General features: G+C 40.8%; 1 protein-coding gene and 1 long non-coding RNA gene across 5 annotated transcripts in view; one reads left to right on the top strand and one right to left on the bottom strand.

The window, feature by feature from the left end:
• EXOC2 (exocyst complex component 2) overlaps positions 1-3,271 on the bottom strand; it is a 277,835-nt gene extending 274,564 nt beyond the window's left edge. Inside the window, exon 1 of one of the 2 annotated variants that reach the window (XM_045497613.1) lies at positions 3,027-3,271. The gene's annotated coding sequence lies outside the window, so the exon portion shown is untranslated. The remainder of the gene's footprint in view (positions 1-3,026) is intronic. The other variant, XM_045497616.1, reaches the window with a different exon arrangement.
• LOC123608125 overlaps positions 3,228-13,016 on the top strand; it is a 55,266-nt gene continuing 45,477 nt past the window's right edge. For 2 of the 3 annotated variants that reach the window (XR_006717108.1, XR_006717109.1), the window contains exons 1-2: positions 3,228-3,243; positions 6,013-6,088. This is a non-coding gene — a long non-coding RNA (uncharacterized LOC123608125). Of the gene's footprint in view, positions 3,244-3,275; positions 3,392-6,012; positions 6,089-13,016 lie in introns of those variants that run through there. The other variant, XR_006717110.1, reaches the window with a different exon arrangement.

The following is a 13,016-nucleotide window of genomic DNA, read 5'->3' as shown; positions in this document are numbered from 1 at the left end:
AGGGATAGGACAAGTGCTAACTGGTTTTGGATTCACTGAGCTGAAAAATTTCAAACCAGGAAAAAATCTTAATCTAGTTTTTTTTTTTTTTTAATTTTTTTTTTCAACGTTTATTTATTTTTGGGACAGAGAGAGACAGAGCATGAACGGGGGAGGGGCAGAGAGAGAGGGAGACACAGAATCAGAAACAGGCTCCAGGCTCTGAGCCATCAGCCCAGAGCCCGACGTGGGGCTCGAACTCACGGACCACGAGATCGTGACCTGGCTGAAGTCGGACGCTTAACCGGCTGCGCCACCCAGGCGCCCCCTTAATCTAGTTTTATATATTCCCTGACTACAGGAAAAAGGAAACTGAAGCCCAAAGAGGCTATGCCCATGCTATGAAGCAGGTAGGTGGTAGCTCACAGACCAGTAAATGGCTGCTTTGACTCCTAAGCTGAAAAACCTTTTGACTCCATAATTTTCAAACTGAGGGCCAAAGATGACTATAGGTGTACCCATAGCTTCAAGAGTCATATTCTCTACAATTACTTTAAGTTTGTGTGTTTGTATCAAGAATAATTATTTTATGGGCCCCTGGGTGGCTCAGTCAGTTAAGCGTCTGCCTTCAGCTCAGGTCATGATCTCACAGTTTGTGGGTTCAAGCCCCACGTCAGGCTCTGCACTGATAGCATGGAGCCTGCTTCGGGTTCTGTCTCCCTCCCTCTCTGCCCCTCCCCCGCTCACTCTCACTCTCTCAAAAATAAATAAATAAACATCTTTTTTAAAATAATAATTATTTTAAATTAACATAAACATACACTGAACCATGTGATAATAACAACACTACTACCATGCAATTTCACCAGGCAATCCAGGAGATGCATGAACACATTCCTCACCATCTGAGAACAATCAACATTCTAGCATACTGCTTAGCACAGTGATCAATGTTATTTCCCATGCCAATCAATTTCAAAATCCTCTCTACTCAACACTGGCCTAAAACTTATCCATTCAATAAACACTGAAGCTCCTGGGATGTGGTAGGTGCTAACTAGATCCTGGCTACATGAAGATGAATAAATTGGAAAATGGGTGAAAAAGTAATTAAAAGATTAACTATATACATAACTATACATAGCATTTCCTATACTCTGGCTTAATCCTGCCATTCCCTGGTGCTAGAAATTATGCAAAGTCCTCTACTAGAAGGCTGCTTTGCAAAATTTGAGTTCTGATTTCATTTTCCCTACAATTCATACATAACAGGCTCTCAAATATTAGTGCAATGAGTGAAAATTTAAGCAGATTAACAATCATCTTTTCAAAAAGTAACATTTCAAAATTATATTCAGTACAGAAAATTAAATGCTTGACACGATAAAAAAGAAATTTCTGAACCTTTCAAGGGTCATTCCAAATTACACTGGGGGATTCTGTTTCCTTGTTTAAATTAAGTTCCTACTTAGGGGCCCCTGGGTGGCTCAGTCAGTTAAGTATCCAACTTCAGCTCAGGTCATGATCTCACCTTTGGTGAGTTTGAGCTTGAATGGGACTCTGTCTCCCTCTCACTCTCTGCCCCTCCCCCGTTCACATTCTCTCTCTCTCTCTCTCTCTCTCTCTCTTTCTCTCTCTCAAAAATAAAAATAAACATTAAAAAAAAATGTTTTAAAGTTCCTAAACAGAAGAGAACATTTGAGTAGTAAACACACATCATCCTCTTTTTATTACCACCCTTTCAGTCAACAACTTTGGACACACAGATGATCCTCAGGAAGCTTCTGGCATTCAGTTTCTGTTGGTAGAGTCAGATACACAGAGCCTGACCAGAATGTACTAATGTTTATACAGAAAATATAATGTATTAGGAGACTGAGCCACAAGACCTCAGTTACAACTAGCTTTACAGGGTGCCTGGGTGGCTCAGTCGGTTAAGCCTCAGACTTCACCTCAGGTCATGATCTCACGGTTCATGGGTTCAAGCCTGGCATCAGGTTCTGTGCTGACACCTCGGAGCCTGGAGCCTGTTTCAGATTCTGTGTCTCCTTCTCTCTCTGCCCTTTCTCCGCTAGCACTCTGTCTCAAAAACAAACACTAAAAAAATATTTTTAATAAAAAATAAAAAAATAACTAGTTTTTCAATATAGTGCCATCCAAATGATTTAATTAAAGTGTGGCTGGGTAAGCCTTTTTAAAAGGTTTCCTTGTAAGTTTACTCAGGTTCATGAGAGGAAAAAAAAAAAAAAACTTTCTCATACCTATTATTATAATTGACCTTTACTGATTAAGAATAGCTTATTTCCATTTAAAGACAATCTTTTGCAAGAACTGTTTCTTGGAAATTAAGGAAGTGTCTATACAAAATCTTGGGATAGCAAGCTAGCATCACCAGGCTTACATGAGAGATGACACCGTGTTTGGGTGTGCAGGCTGTAGAGCTTCGGTGCCTTGTCTCAAAGGAAGTTAAAAGACTGAGTAACTACAAGCTAGTTACATAACCACTCCGGGCTTCCGTTTCTCCCTCTGTAAAATGGGGATGATATACAGCATCTACCTCTCGTGAGAATTAAATTAGTAAATATAAACGCTTAAAACACTGAATGAAAGGCACCTAGAAAATGCTCAGTATAGCTCTAAATGACGCAAACTTAAGCAAAACAAGCAAAACATGTCTCACATTCGCTCTTCGCGAATAAATTCTTACACCTGACACAGTGACAATACGCAGGGACGCAAGGGGGACGAGTGAAGCCGACTACAACCAACGGGTCGATGGTCAGTGTTCTGGAGGCCCATGACCGGCGCAGGGGTGAAGGTCTCTGGGCCTCTAGCAGGTGTCAGGGACGGTGCGGACTGGAACCGCGCGGCGCCTTCCTCCTCACAGTCAGGGACTGAAGAGCGGTGCAGGAGACTGACACCGGCGCCGGCGGACCACTTCCACCCGCCTCTCTGGGAGCGAGGCCAGCCGCCGGCGCCCGCCGCCCTGCCTGTCCGTGCCTCCCCAGGCTGGCCTTCAGCCAGGACCTCCAGGCTCCACAACGTACCTCCAGCCTGCCTGCCGCCCCCTACGGCCCGCAACGACCGAGCTCCAGGCGGCTCTCGCGAAGAGTCCCGGGCGGTGGCTGCCCTAACCGCCGGCGCCTTCACTTCCGCCCGCTGGGAGCGCCGAGAGCGTCGATCCGCCGGCTAGTCGAGCTCCGAGTCCTAGATGATCCAAGCCTCTGCGGGAAGAGCTGGTGGGAGGGTCGGAGCCGGCTTCCGGTAGGGCTGGGACTGGCGCTGGGGCCGCAGGACAGAAGGCGTGGCTGGGAACGCTGGAGGGTTGGGGTGGGGAGGTCGAGGGGATCCACAGCTTGCAGCGTCGGTTCGGTACCCTCGGATCTCCTCTAGGAGGATGTAGGATGAGATGGTGCGTTTCTGGTTGGTTCTGCACCGAATCGGGATGTTGTAGTTCCTACCGAGGCTTTTGGAAGCTAGGCAAGGCACAAAAGCCACAGGACCTTGGATATTGTGGAGGAGGATGCCAGGCTACAACCTGGAGACTCTGAGACTTGGTGACTGTTGTAGTTAAATTTAAGGAACAACTGCATGGGCTAGGCGCTGTGCAGGGCATTGGAGATATAAAGGTGAATTAAAGGCAGTCACTTCCTTTCGGGATCTGGCTGGGCTGAGGATAAATCAGAGCCTGGTTAGAGGAAAAAGAATGGCACTTAGGGAGTGACTACAACAGCCTAGGCAAGAAATGACTGGTTTGCACTGAAAAGACAATGGTGGGGATGAAGGGAAAGTGGTGATAGGAAACTGAGAAAATAGAATTCTGGTTGTTTCTACTTTATTAGCAGAAGACTCATTAAGATCATCCATGAAAATGGAGGATGGGAGGCAAGGGAGGTTTAAGAAAAAAAGGTGAAATCTTTGTCTTGGATACTGCGAATCAAATTACTAAGAAAATATGGCAAGATTTCCAGGCAGGGCTGAGAGCTTTCTTGGGATGTGTAGTCCTAAATTTAAAATGGAATCAGTCAGCATGCTTGGTTATGCTTTGGCTGCTCTGGTGTAGGTAGAGAAATAGTAGAAAACTATTTCTAAGTGAGGATGGAGTTTTACAAGGCAAAAGGAACAGGAAACAAAGGAGTTGAAAGTCTGTGCAAAGAAATGTTATTATGGAGGACAATGGAGTTTAAGCTTGTGTAACAGTATTTAGAGGGATTTTTCTGGTTGTCCTGGAATTTAAATTGGCCACTTAGACTATTAAGGTATCAGATAACTAGGATGATCATTTGTCCCACTCTGCATGAGATAGCTCTGGTTTTTGTCTGTTATCCTGGCTTAACTGTTAAGAGTGTCCCTTTCAGTGTCAAAAATGCCTCTGTTTGGACAATATGTAGTCACACTAAAGTCACACTGCTTTATAAAGAGAGATGCAAACAATTGAGGTCAGACATCTCTTCAGGGCTTAGAAGGGATTCCCTCACCTGGCTCTAAGCAAAGTTAGTACATGCTGACCTGAGGTATACAGGAGCCTATGTTTGCTATCAGAGTGGAGCTGAGCATAGGAACAAAGTTCTTGGAAGAGTTGGCCTGCCATTGGCACTAAACATAATTATGAGTATGCTATATCTGCTTAGTATGCTATATCTGCTTTTGGTCTAGAAATTCCCAAAGATACGAGACCTGTTGGAGTCACCAGTTACAGCTAAATAGAAAGGATAGCTGTGAAGCAGAGGCACAACCATGATAAAGGTTTTGCCATCTCTCACTCTAAGAACTCAGACATGTGCTTCACCTAAATTTCATCTTTGGTCAATTTTTATGTCTCACATGAATGCCCACCAGAGAGCATCCACAGCAGAGGAGAACTCAGTACCCAGGATGATTTGACCAACACCTTCAGTCCTGGGTCACACCAATGTTTATGCAGTGGGCCTGTGAATGGTATAGCCATAGTAGCAGGGATGGAGCTCCATGGACCCCTTTCAACAAGGCAGATCCAGATAGTGTGTCTACTCCCTCCAACTGCAAAGGCCAGTGCAACTACTTGGCAAATTAATTTCTTCAGACCCAGTTACATATCCTGGGTTTTGGTTTGTCTTCCCTGTCTGCAGAGCCCTGACAAGCATCACTATCCAGTTGCTCACAGAGTGTTTTATTTATCATCATGGGATTTCCCATAATAACATCTGGGACCAGGGACACACTTAAGAGTGAAACAAGTCTGACAAAGAAGACACTACAAGATCTACTGGTTCTACCCTACATCACACGCCCAGAAGCTGCCACTCTGAGAGAACTTTAGAATGACCTCTTAAAGGCTCCAGCTTGGAGAACTAAGGCTCCAGCTTGGAGAAAATATTTTGCAGGGTCGAGATGCTATGTTATTCAATGCAATATGTATTTTGAACCTAATGCCAGCATATGGTACTGCACCTCAGATCTTGTGGTGGGAGAGAATGCTCTTCCAGGGAATACAAGGTTCCATTAAATCTAAAGGCCTCTCCTCATTTGGGCTCCTCATTTGGGCAACAAAAAATGACCTTATGGTTAAGAGGAAATAGGACAGGGAGTATTTTTTCTAGAACTCAGGGCACTCCCTGGGCATCTTTTCCATGCCTGATGATAACAGTAAATGGGCAACATAGCAACCCTGGCCTGACAAGGGCATGGCAACTGGCTCAGACCCCACAGGTATAGAGGTCAGGGTCACTTCATCAAGCAAGCAGTACAGGCCAGCAGAAGTGCTAGTTGAGAATGAGGGGAATCTAGAATGGGTGGTAAAGGAGGAAGGTGATGGAATCACTGTGGCCTCAGGATCAACTGCAACATAAGCCCATATTTCAACGTATCAATACATCTGATGTTGGTATGACTGGACATCAGCATAAGGAATCAGAGACAGAACGAAGTGAACACAACACAGCATGCAAAGGATAGATAGTAACAGAGGCTGTCAGAGCCCACCCATACCCCTTTGCTGTCCCCTTTACTCTCTAATGGCTACTTTCCTGGAACACATACCCCTTTTTGCCTTAGGGCTTTTTTTCCTAGACACAGGGCAAGCTGGAAGCACTGGAGAATTCATTGGCCCAGATGCAGGCTTTAGCCAAAGGTAGGCAAGGATTTTGTATATAAGTATCCAGTTGCCTCAATCCTAGGGTAGCTCAAAAGCATGTTATCCAGCATATTCCAGACCTTCCCGTGAGATTGAACTCCAATGCCCTCAGGAACACCTTCACAGTATACCTTTTATTGGCTTCCTTCCCTTTCCCTCCTGGCTTCCTCACTTCCCTTCTGTGTTTCCTTAGTATCATCTCCTAAGTTAAATACTAGCCCTTGAAACCGTATCTCAGAGTGGGCTTCTGGGGGAAATCCAGCTGAGATAGTCATTATCATAGACCAAAAACAACCTATAGTTATTACAACTCAAATATCTGAATGTGCTGAATTACAAACCTATTAGAGAAATATATCCTAAGAAAAGGTGATTTTTTTGTATAGATGCTTTGAGTGGTGGGATTTAGCATGACTCTCTTCTGTCTCTACATCAGAAGACTTGTTAAGTAGCATCTGGGTAGCTCAGTTGGTTAAGTGTCTAACTCTTGGTTTCAGCTCAGGTCATGATCTCACGGTTTGTGGGATCAAGGCCCACATTGATTCTCTCTCTCCCTCTCTCTCTCTGCCCCTCCCCGGCTCGTGTTCTCTCTCTCACAAATAAATAAACTTAAAAGAAGAAGAAGACATGTCAAAGTATTACTCCAGTGTGCAATAACTTGACTGTCCCAGGATCATCCATGTTAAAAGACACAGAAAACATGAGTCAGACACCTGGAAGCAGAAGCTGAAAGGAAATTAAATTTTCTGTATCCCTGACAGTGATACCCTGCTTAAAGTGAAACTAATCCCCATGCTAATCTTCTCCCCTTTGGGTCTCAGTAACACACCATTTCTCAAATTAGGCAATTCTTCAATTATGCTGGTATGAATGGCTCTTGAGGACTCATAGATCTTTCCTGGATCAAAAGAATGGCAGTACTGTATCCCTGAAACAAAAGCACAAAAGAGGATAGATTCTTCTGCTAATTTCTGGTGGTAAAATTTACTGGTGGTATTTTCTTTTACTTAAATTTCTGGTCTGTATTCTGAAGGCAGCTAACAAATGTTAGTGCAGTATATGCAGAAGCTGGCAGCAAATAATATCATTTAATGTAAAATTGCAGTGGTAGATACTGAGGCAATTCAATATCATCATATAACTGTGTGTTTTTAATTCTACATCAGATTTAGTTTGACCTAAAGAGAAAAAGGAACTTTGAAGCATGAAATTCCTTTGGTTTCAGGCTTAGAAAACACTATGACAGTCCCTGTTTTTTAGATTTTTTTTTTTTTACACTAAATGAACACCTGAAGTGTTTCATACTACATGGCATATCAGTTTGTAATAGACCATAGTTTTTATAGAATCTAATCCTCAAAACAACTGTAATTTGCCATATCTTAGTGATGCTTTTTATCAGAGACTGATAATTGTTTAGTCTGTTGTTTCATAGATTCTAAGTCCTTTGCTGGCAGATTCCTGTCTTATTCATTGTTATAGACACCACAGAACCTTACATAGCAGGTTTTGAATACAATAGCCACCCAATAATAGCACTAATCACAGCCTACAAATATATTATTGCCTACTTGTTTACTTTTTTTGTCTCCTTCCACTGGGATATAAACTCCTTGAGGGAAGGGACTTTATATTTTGCACTCATGCCTCACACATTGTAGATACTCAATCAATGTTTAATGAAAAACTAAAACTACTGAAAATAGCAGCACCTTATAGTAGCAAAGCTGGAGAGATGGCTGTTTTCAGCTGTCTATTTTAAAATATGCTTAATGGTCACTTAAAAGCATAAAAGATAAGCAAAATCTGATATGTAAATCTTGACGATATATGAATGTTTGAGATCTTTCATTCAATACCACCCAACTTTGTCATCCTTTGCTGGTGTCTTTTATGGTTTAAAATCATAAGAACAATTTGAAATCCTCCAAGGTTGTAACAATTACAACTCTATTGTACCCGTTCCCGGATTGGGTTTATTGGTTAAGGAAGCCCCTTGCATCATTTTGCTTTTACCTTAATCTCACTATTGTGTAATTCTAGCAAATACCTTTATGTTAGGTTTTAGCATCTATGTTTCTCAACAGCTTCAGAGCTCTTTTTGTGTAAAGTCCTCAAAATAGTCAAATGTCTCCACTCAATTTTACAGCAAAGTAGAGCTCTGTGGTTTTCTATTGAGTTGCTATTTGCATATTTTATTAAGAAAACTGTAAATAAAGCTGGATCTATGTAGGGATATGGTGTTTCAACAGTGTTACTCCAACCATATGGCCATCACTGCCACCCAGCCCAACGATGCAGCTGTGTTTACCACCTGTGTTTATACTGGGGTGCCTCTGGCAGTAGACTGTATCTGTAGGTGGTCTGGAGAACAGAGAGATGAAGGAATGTCACTTAGTACCAAGAGAGATATGAGAGATAATGAACCTGCAGAGAGGGAAGTGGGTCAGAATGTGAAATGACTCATTTTAGTGGCCAGGGGATCTCCCTTCCATGATAGGCCTACCCTGCTGCTACAGAGAGGGCAGGACAATCTAAGTTCTGTGATTTTCTGTGAATAGGAATTTAGACCTCTTTCTGTTCTGAATGAAGAACTTATAACAACATAAGATAACATTTCATTTATTTTAAATTGTTAGACAATAGATGGTTGGCATTTTTGTTTTGGGTTTTATGCGTGTTTGTGGGTTTTTTCTTTTTTTGTTTTTTAAAACTTTCCACTTGAAGTTTCTGTATATTTCAGGAGGAACAAGGCCAATTTGCATTTTATCAGTAGTGTCTGCAATCACAGAAAAGACTTAGAAAATGGTACCGTATTTCCAGTTGATTCCACTGACATGGTATTTCCCCTAATAAATAGATCGGGGCTTAGGGCAGCACACCAGCTTGCTTGCCACTTTATACATCTGCTGTCAAGGAATATCACCCCATTGAGAGCAGGAGCACCAGTTGGGTTTCACTTAAGTAGAGAACCATGTTCCTGGCCTCTGGATTTTTGTGTAGGATTTGAACCCTATTGACACTCCTTTGTGAAGACTTCCCATTTCCAAGAAACTTTAGAAATGACTTGCATAACATTTGAGTGTCTGGCTTCATATCTTATTTCTTTTTGTTCTAATATGACACAATTTTTATCTGAGTCCCTTCATCATAAGTCAGATATCACCTTGGTTTCCCATAAACCCAATAAAAGATTTTAAATTCCCTAAGGAGAATTTAAGGAATTTAAAAGCAGGGATGTCTGGCTGGCTCAGTCAGTTGAGCATTCGACTCTTGATTTCAGCTTAGGTCATGATCCTAGGGTCATGGGATCAAGCCCCATGTCAGACTCTGCACTGAGAGTGGAGCCTGCTTGCGATTCTCTGTCTCTCTCTCTCTCTCTCTCTTCCTCTGCCCCTTTCCCCAGCTCGTCCTCTTTCTCTCCCTCTCTCTCTCTCTCTCTCAAGTTAAATGAATGCATGAATGAATGAATGAATGAATGAATAAATAAATAAATAAATAAATTCCTTAAAGGCAGTTTTCTCCAAATTCAATAGATTTCACGTATCTATACTGTTAACTCAGCCGAGTTTGCCTTGTAGTTATTGGCTATAATTCCTGAAGGCAATTACGAGCATCAGTGTGCAAGATGCCCGCTCAGTGTGCCCTCTGTGGCTGTCTCCTGGCTGCTCACAACTGAGTGCCCTGGAGGACTTACCCTGCCCACCTGCACCTAACTGTCTTCCATGAGCTCATCTTCAAGCTGCTGCTGGTATTCTACTGCTGACCAGTATCCCAGGCCAGTCCCCCAACAGGGCAAAGCTTTCTGAGTTCTCTTTATACTTTCTGTGGTTTGAAGAGACAAGAAATGCACAAAAAATAAAAAGCCAAAGATAATTTTCAGTTCATACTTTGGACAACAGTCTGAACATTGGTTCTTTCTGACTGAACTCATAACAAAAGTGGTAACATAGAGTATAGCCAATTGATTTGAATGTGTACTTATTTTTCCATCCATAGTGGAGAATGAGGAGTGAAATACCAAGAGAAACAAAAATATCCATAGTTCTTGAAAAATCAACAGCTGACTATAGTGCTGTTGGTTGATAGGTACAGATGATATAGGTTAATTACACTTGCAGTCCAGAAACCCACATTTTGGGTAGAGCCTGATATTGACCCTGATCAGATGTGTTCTTTGACCTCTTGAGAGGTCTAGTTATCTCTTTTTTAAAATAAGGTGGTTAGGAGAGAGAAATTTAAAGTCCCTTTAAGTTCTAAAATCCCATGACTGCGCTTTTCAACAAACAACTATTCTGCAGTGAGTTTTGGCTGAACTACAGGGCCTTCTCTCTGGCAACTTTATCTGGCCATCTGCGTAGGACAGGACATATGGGTGGTGTTAGTGGAGTTTTTCCAAATAACTCTATATGCCAGCAGTAGTGGATCACACTAACTGTTCTTGTTATTCAATTAAAGGAAATGTTTTTCCTCCTGGATACTTTGTTCTTTGAATTTGTTACCTGTAAAGCAATCCATTTTCACACTGAGAACTTCTTGGTTGCTTTCTCAGACCTTGAAGCACATTGTCCTTCAGTGTTTCTGTAACTTTTTGCTTTTTTGCCCCAAATGACTTCCACACCTCCTCAGCCCTTGCCCTGTGAACTAATTGCTTTGCTTCTTTGTTCCTTGCTAGGTTATTGTAGTAGAAAGCCAAACCATAGTAGACTGGCTGTGAAGAAAAGTAATAAAGAGGAAAATAGTGTAATGTTAAATACCTAGGTTGAATTTTCAATTTTGTGATTTTATAGAAGTCCTACTTTTCCATGAAGTATTTCCTTCTAAACTTGGCTATGTTTTATCGGATCCTGAATGTGTGGGTGTTTGTTGATTTGCATTATTATTATGTTTTACATATATTTAACATGATACATATTCATCCAACTAACATAGATTAAAAGCTCAAATGAATGAATGCATGATTAAAAGATATGAATGATAGATTTTAGCCATACATATGGTTTCTTTCTGATAAAGAAAGAAAGCATAGCTTTTCAGGACTGTAGACTTATGAGGATTCCTAAGAAAGTTTTATTTGAGGGGCGCCTGGGTGGCGCAGTCGGTTAAGCGTCCGACTTCAGCCAGGTCACGATCTCGCGGTCTGGGAGATCGAGCCCCGCGTCGGGCTCTGGGCTGATGGCTCAGAGCCTGGAGCCTGTTTCCGATTCTGTGTCTCCCTCTCTCTCTGCCCCTCCCCCGTGCATGCTCTGTCTCTCTGTCCCAAAAAAAATAAATAAACGTTGAAAAAAAAAATTTAAAAAAAAAAGAAAGTTTTATTTGAGAACAAATGGCAACTATCTCTCTAATGATGTAATTATAATTTTATCCTAGAGATTTGTATACTCTGTTGATTTCAAATTGTGAAAGAAAATTTCATCAATCACTGTTCCTTTCACATCATTTTGTGTTTTGGATATGTTTAAATATGATATTGCTGTTAAGTGGCATCCTGTTTATAAGCATATATTTGTTAAAACACATTACAAAGGAAGTTTTCATTCTTTAGAAAAATCAGTTTGAACCAGAATTTATAGGCCATATTTTTCCTTGGTTATCCTGGCTTGCTTTGAAGTGTCAGTCCTCTGCCACTGTCCAGTGGAAAAATGACCAGCTTTGGTGTGACAAGGCACAATGTTGATTAATATCCAGGAAAAAATATTAAACACCATCTAATTTTCTAATGCTTTGCATAACTATGCTGGTAACTGCTGACTGTAAATATGGCAGCAAATTTTCTAGTAATCATAATTTCAAGCCAGAAACTCTATGTAAAGTAGGATATCATTCAAAGGAAAAGAGGAATGAAATGCATTGCTATACCAGGCTTTGTCCTTCCTCCCAATCCCCCAATGGGTTTTGGCATGCTTTAAGAGAAATAAAAGATAAATTAATTCTCAAAGAATTTAGATTGTTCTTCCTGAACAAGACGAGTCAGCTTTCCACATCAAGCAGAGAGAGGAGCTTTTTGTATTTTTAATCTTCTATATTTATAGAATTTACACATTGCTTTCTTTTCTTGGTTTATAACAGAGTAATTTTTTCCTTTAAAGATGTCGAAGTCCCAAACTCATCGAATAGTATACATTAAACATGCAATTTTTTGTATATCAATTATACCTCAATAGAGATGTTAAGTTTTTTAAGTGTCTCAGGGATCTGTGTTTCATCCTAGAGGGAGTGCAATTGTAGAAATCATATTCAGAAAAGGTCTATTTCTGCATAAAACTAATTGTCTAACTACTAATTCAGAGAGATCCTTTGTACATGTTATTACAGCAATTCAGGCTTGTTTTTGTGAATCAACAAATATTGACATGGTGCCTCTTATACTTCAGGCACTGATCCTTTTTTCTTCATGTCCTCTCTTGGTTTCTATATATTAAGTTAATCTGCCATTAAGGTAAATATTATAGTTATTATTTTTTCAGTATTTATTTTCCAAAAGCAAAATAAAATCATATTTTGAATGGTGGGAAGTAATGAGGATAAGTGAAATATCCTATTTTGTATTCTTTTAATTTTTGTGCCCAGGTCTTATTTGATAAATGTTTACAATTAGGGCTGATATAAATTGATCGCCTAGGAGAATCTGTTGGGGAAAAACCTTTAAAAAATAAGAAAATATCAGCTAAAACTCTGAAGAATCCATCTTTCCTGCTAGCTTTTCAAGTATACTCTAACACATTTAAATATCAAATTTTGAGTAGAACCAAGTAGAGGACTGTTCTGTTAGTTAGGTTTATGAGTAAATACAATTATGTAAGCAATATTTGGAGGTGGAAATAATCCCAGGCACAAGGTTATTGACACAACTAAGGTTGTTACAATGCAAACCTGAATAAACTCACTACTTTAAAAATGTTAAGTGACCCATATACCATTAATC

The sequence above is a fragment of the Leopardus geoffroyi genome, chromosome B2 (genome assembly GCF_018350155.1).
Source record: "Leopardus geoffroyi isolate Oge1 chromosome B2, O.geoffroyi_Oge1_pat1.0, whole genome shotgun sequence".
Classification (NCBI taxonomy): domain Eukaryota; kingdom Metazoa; phylum Chordata; class Mammalia; order Carnivora; family Felidae; genus Leopardus; species Leopardus geoffroyi.
The sequence above is the reverse complement of the archived record's forward strand: the minus strand, read 5'-3'. Positions and strand labels throughout refer to the sequence as shown.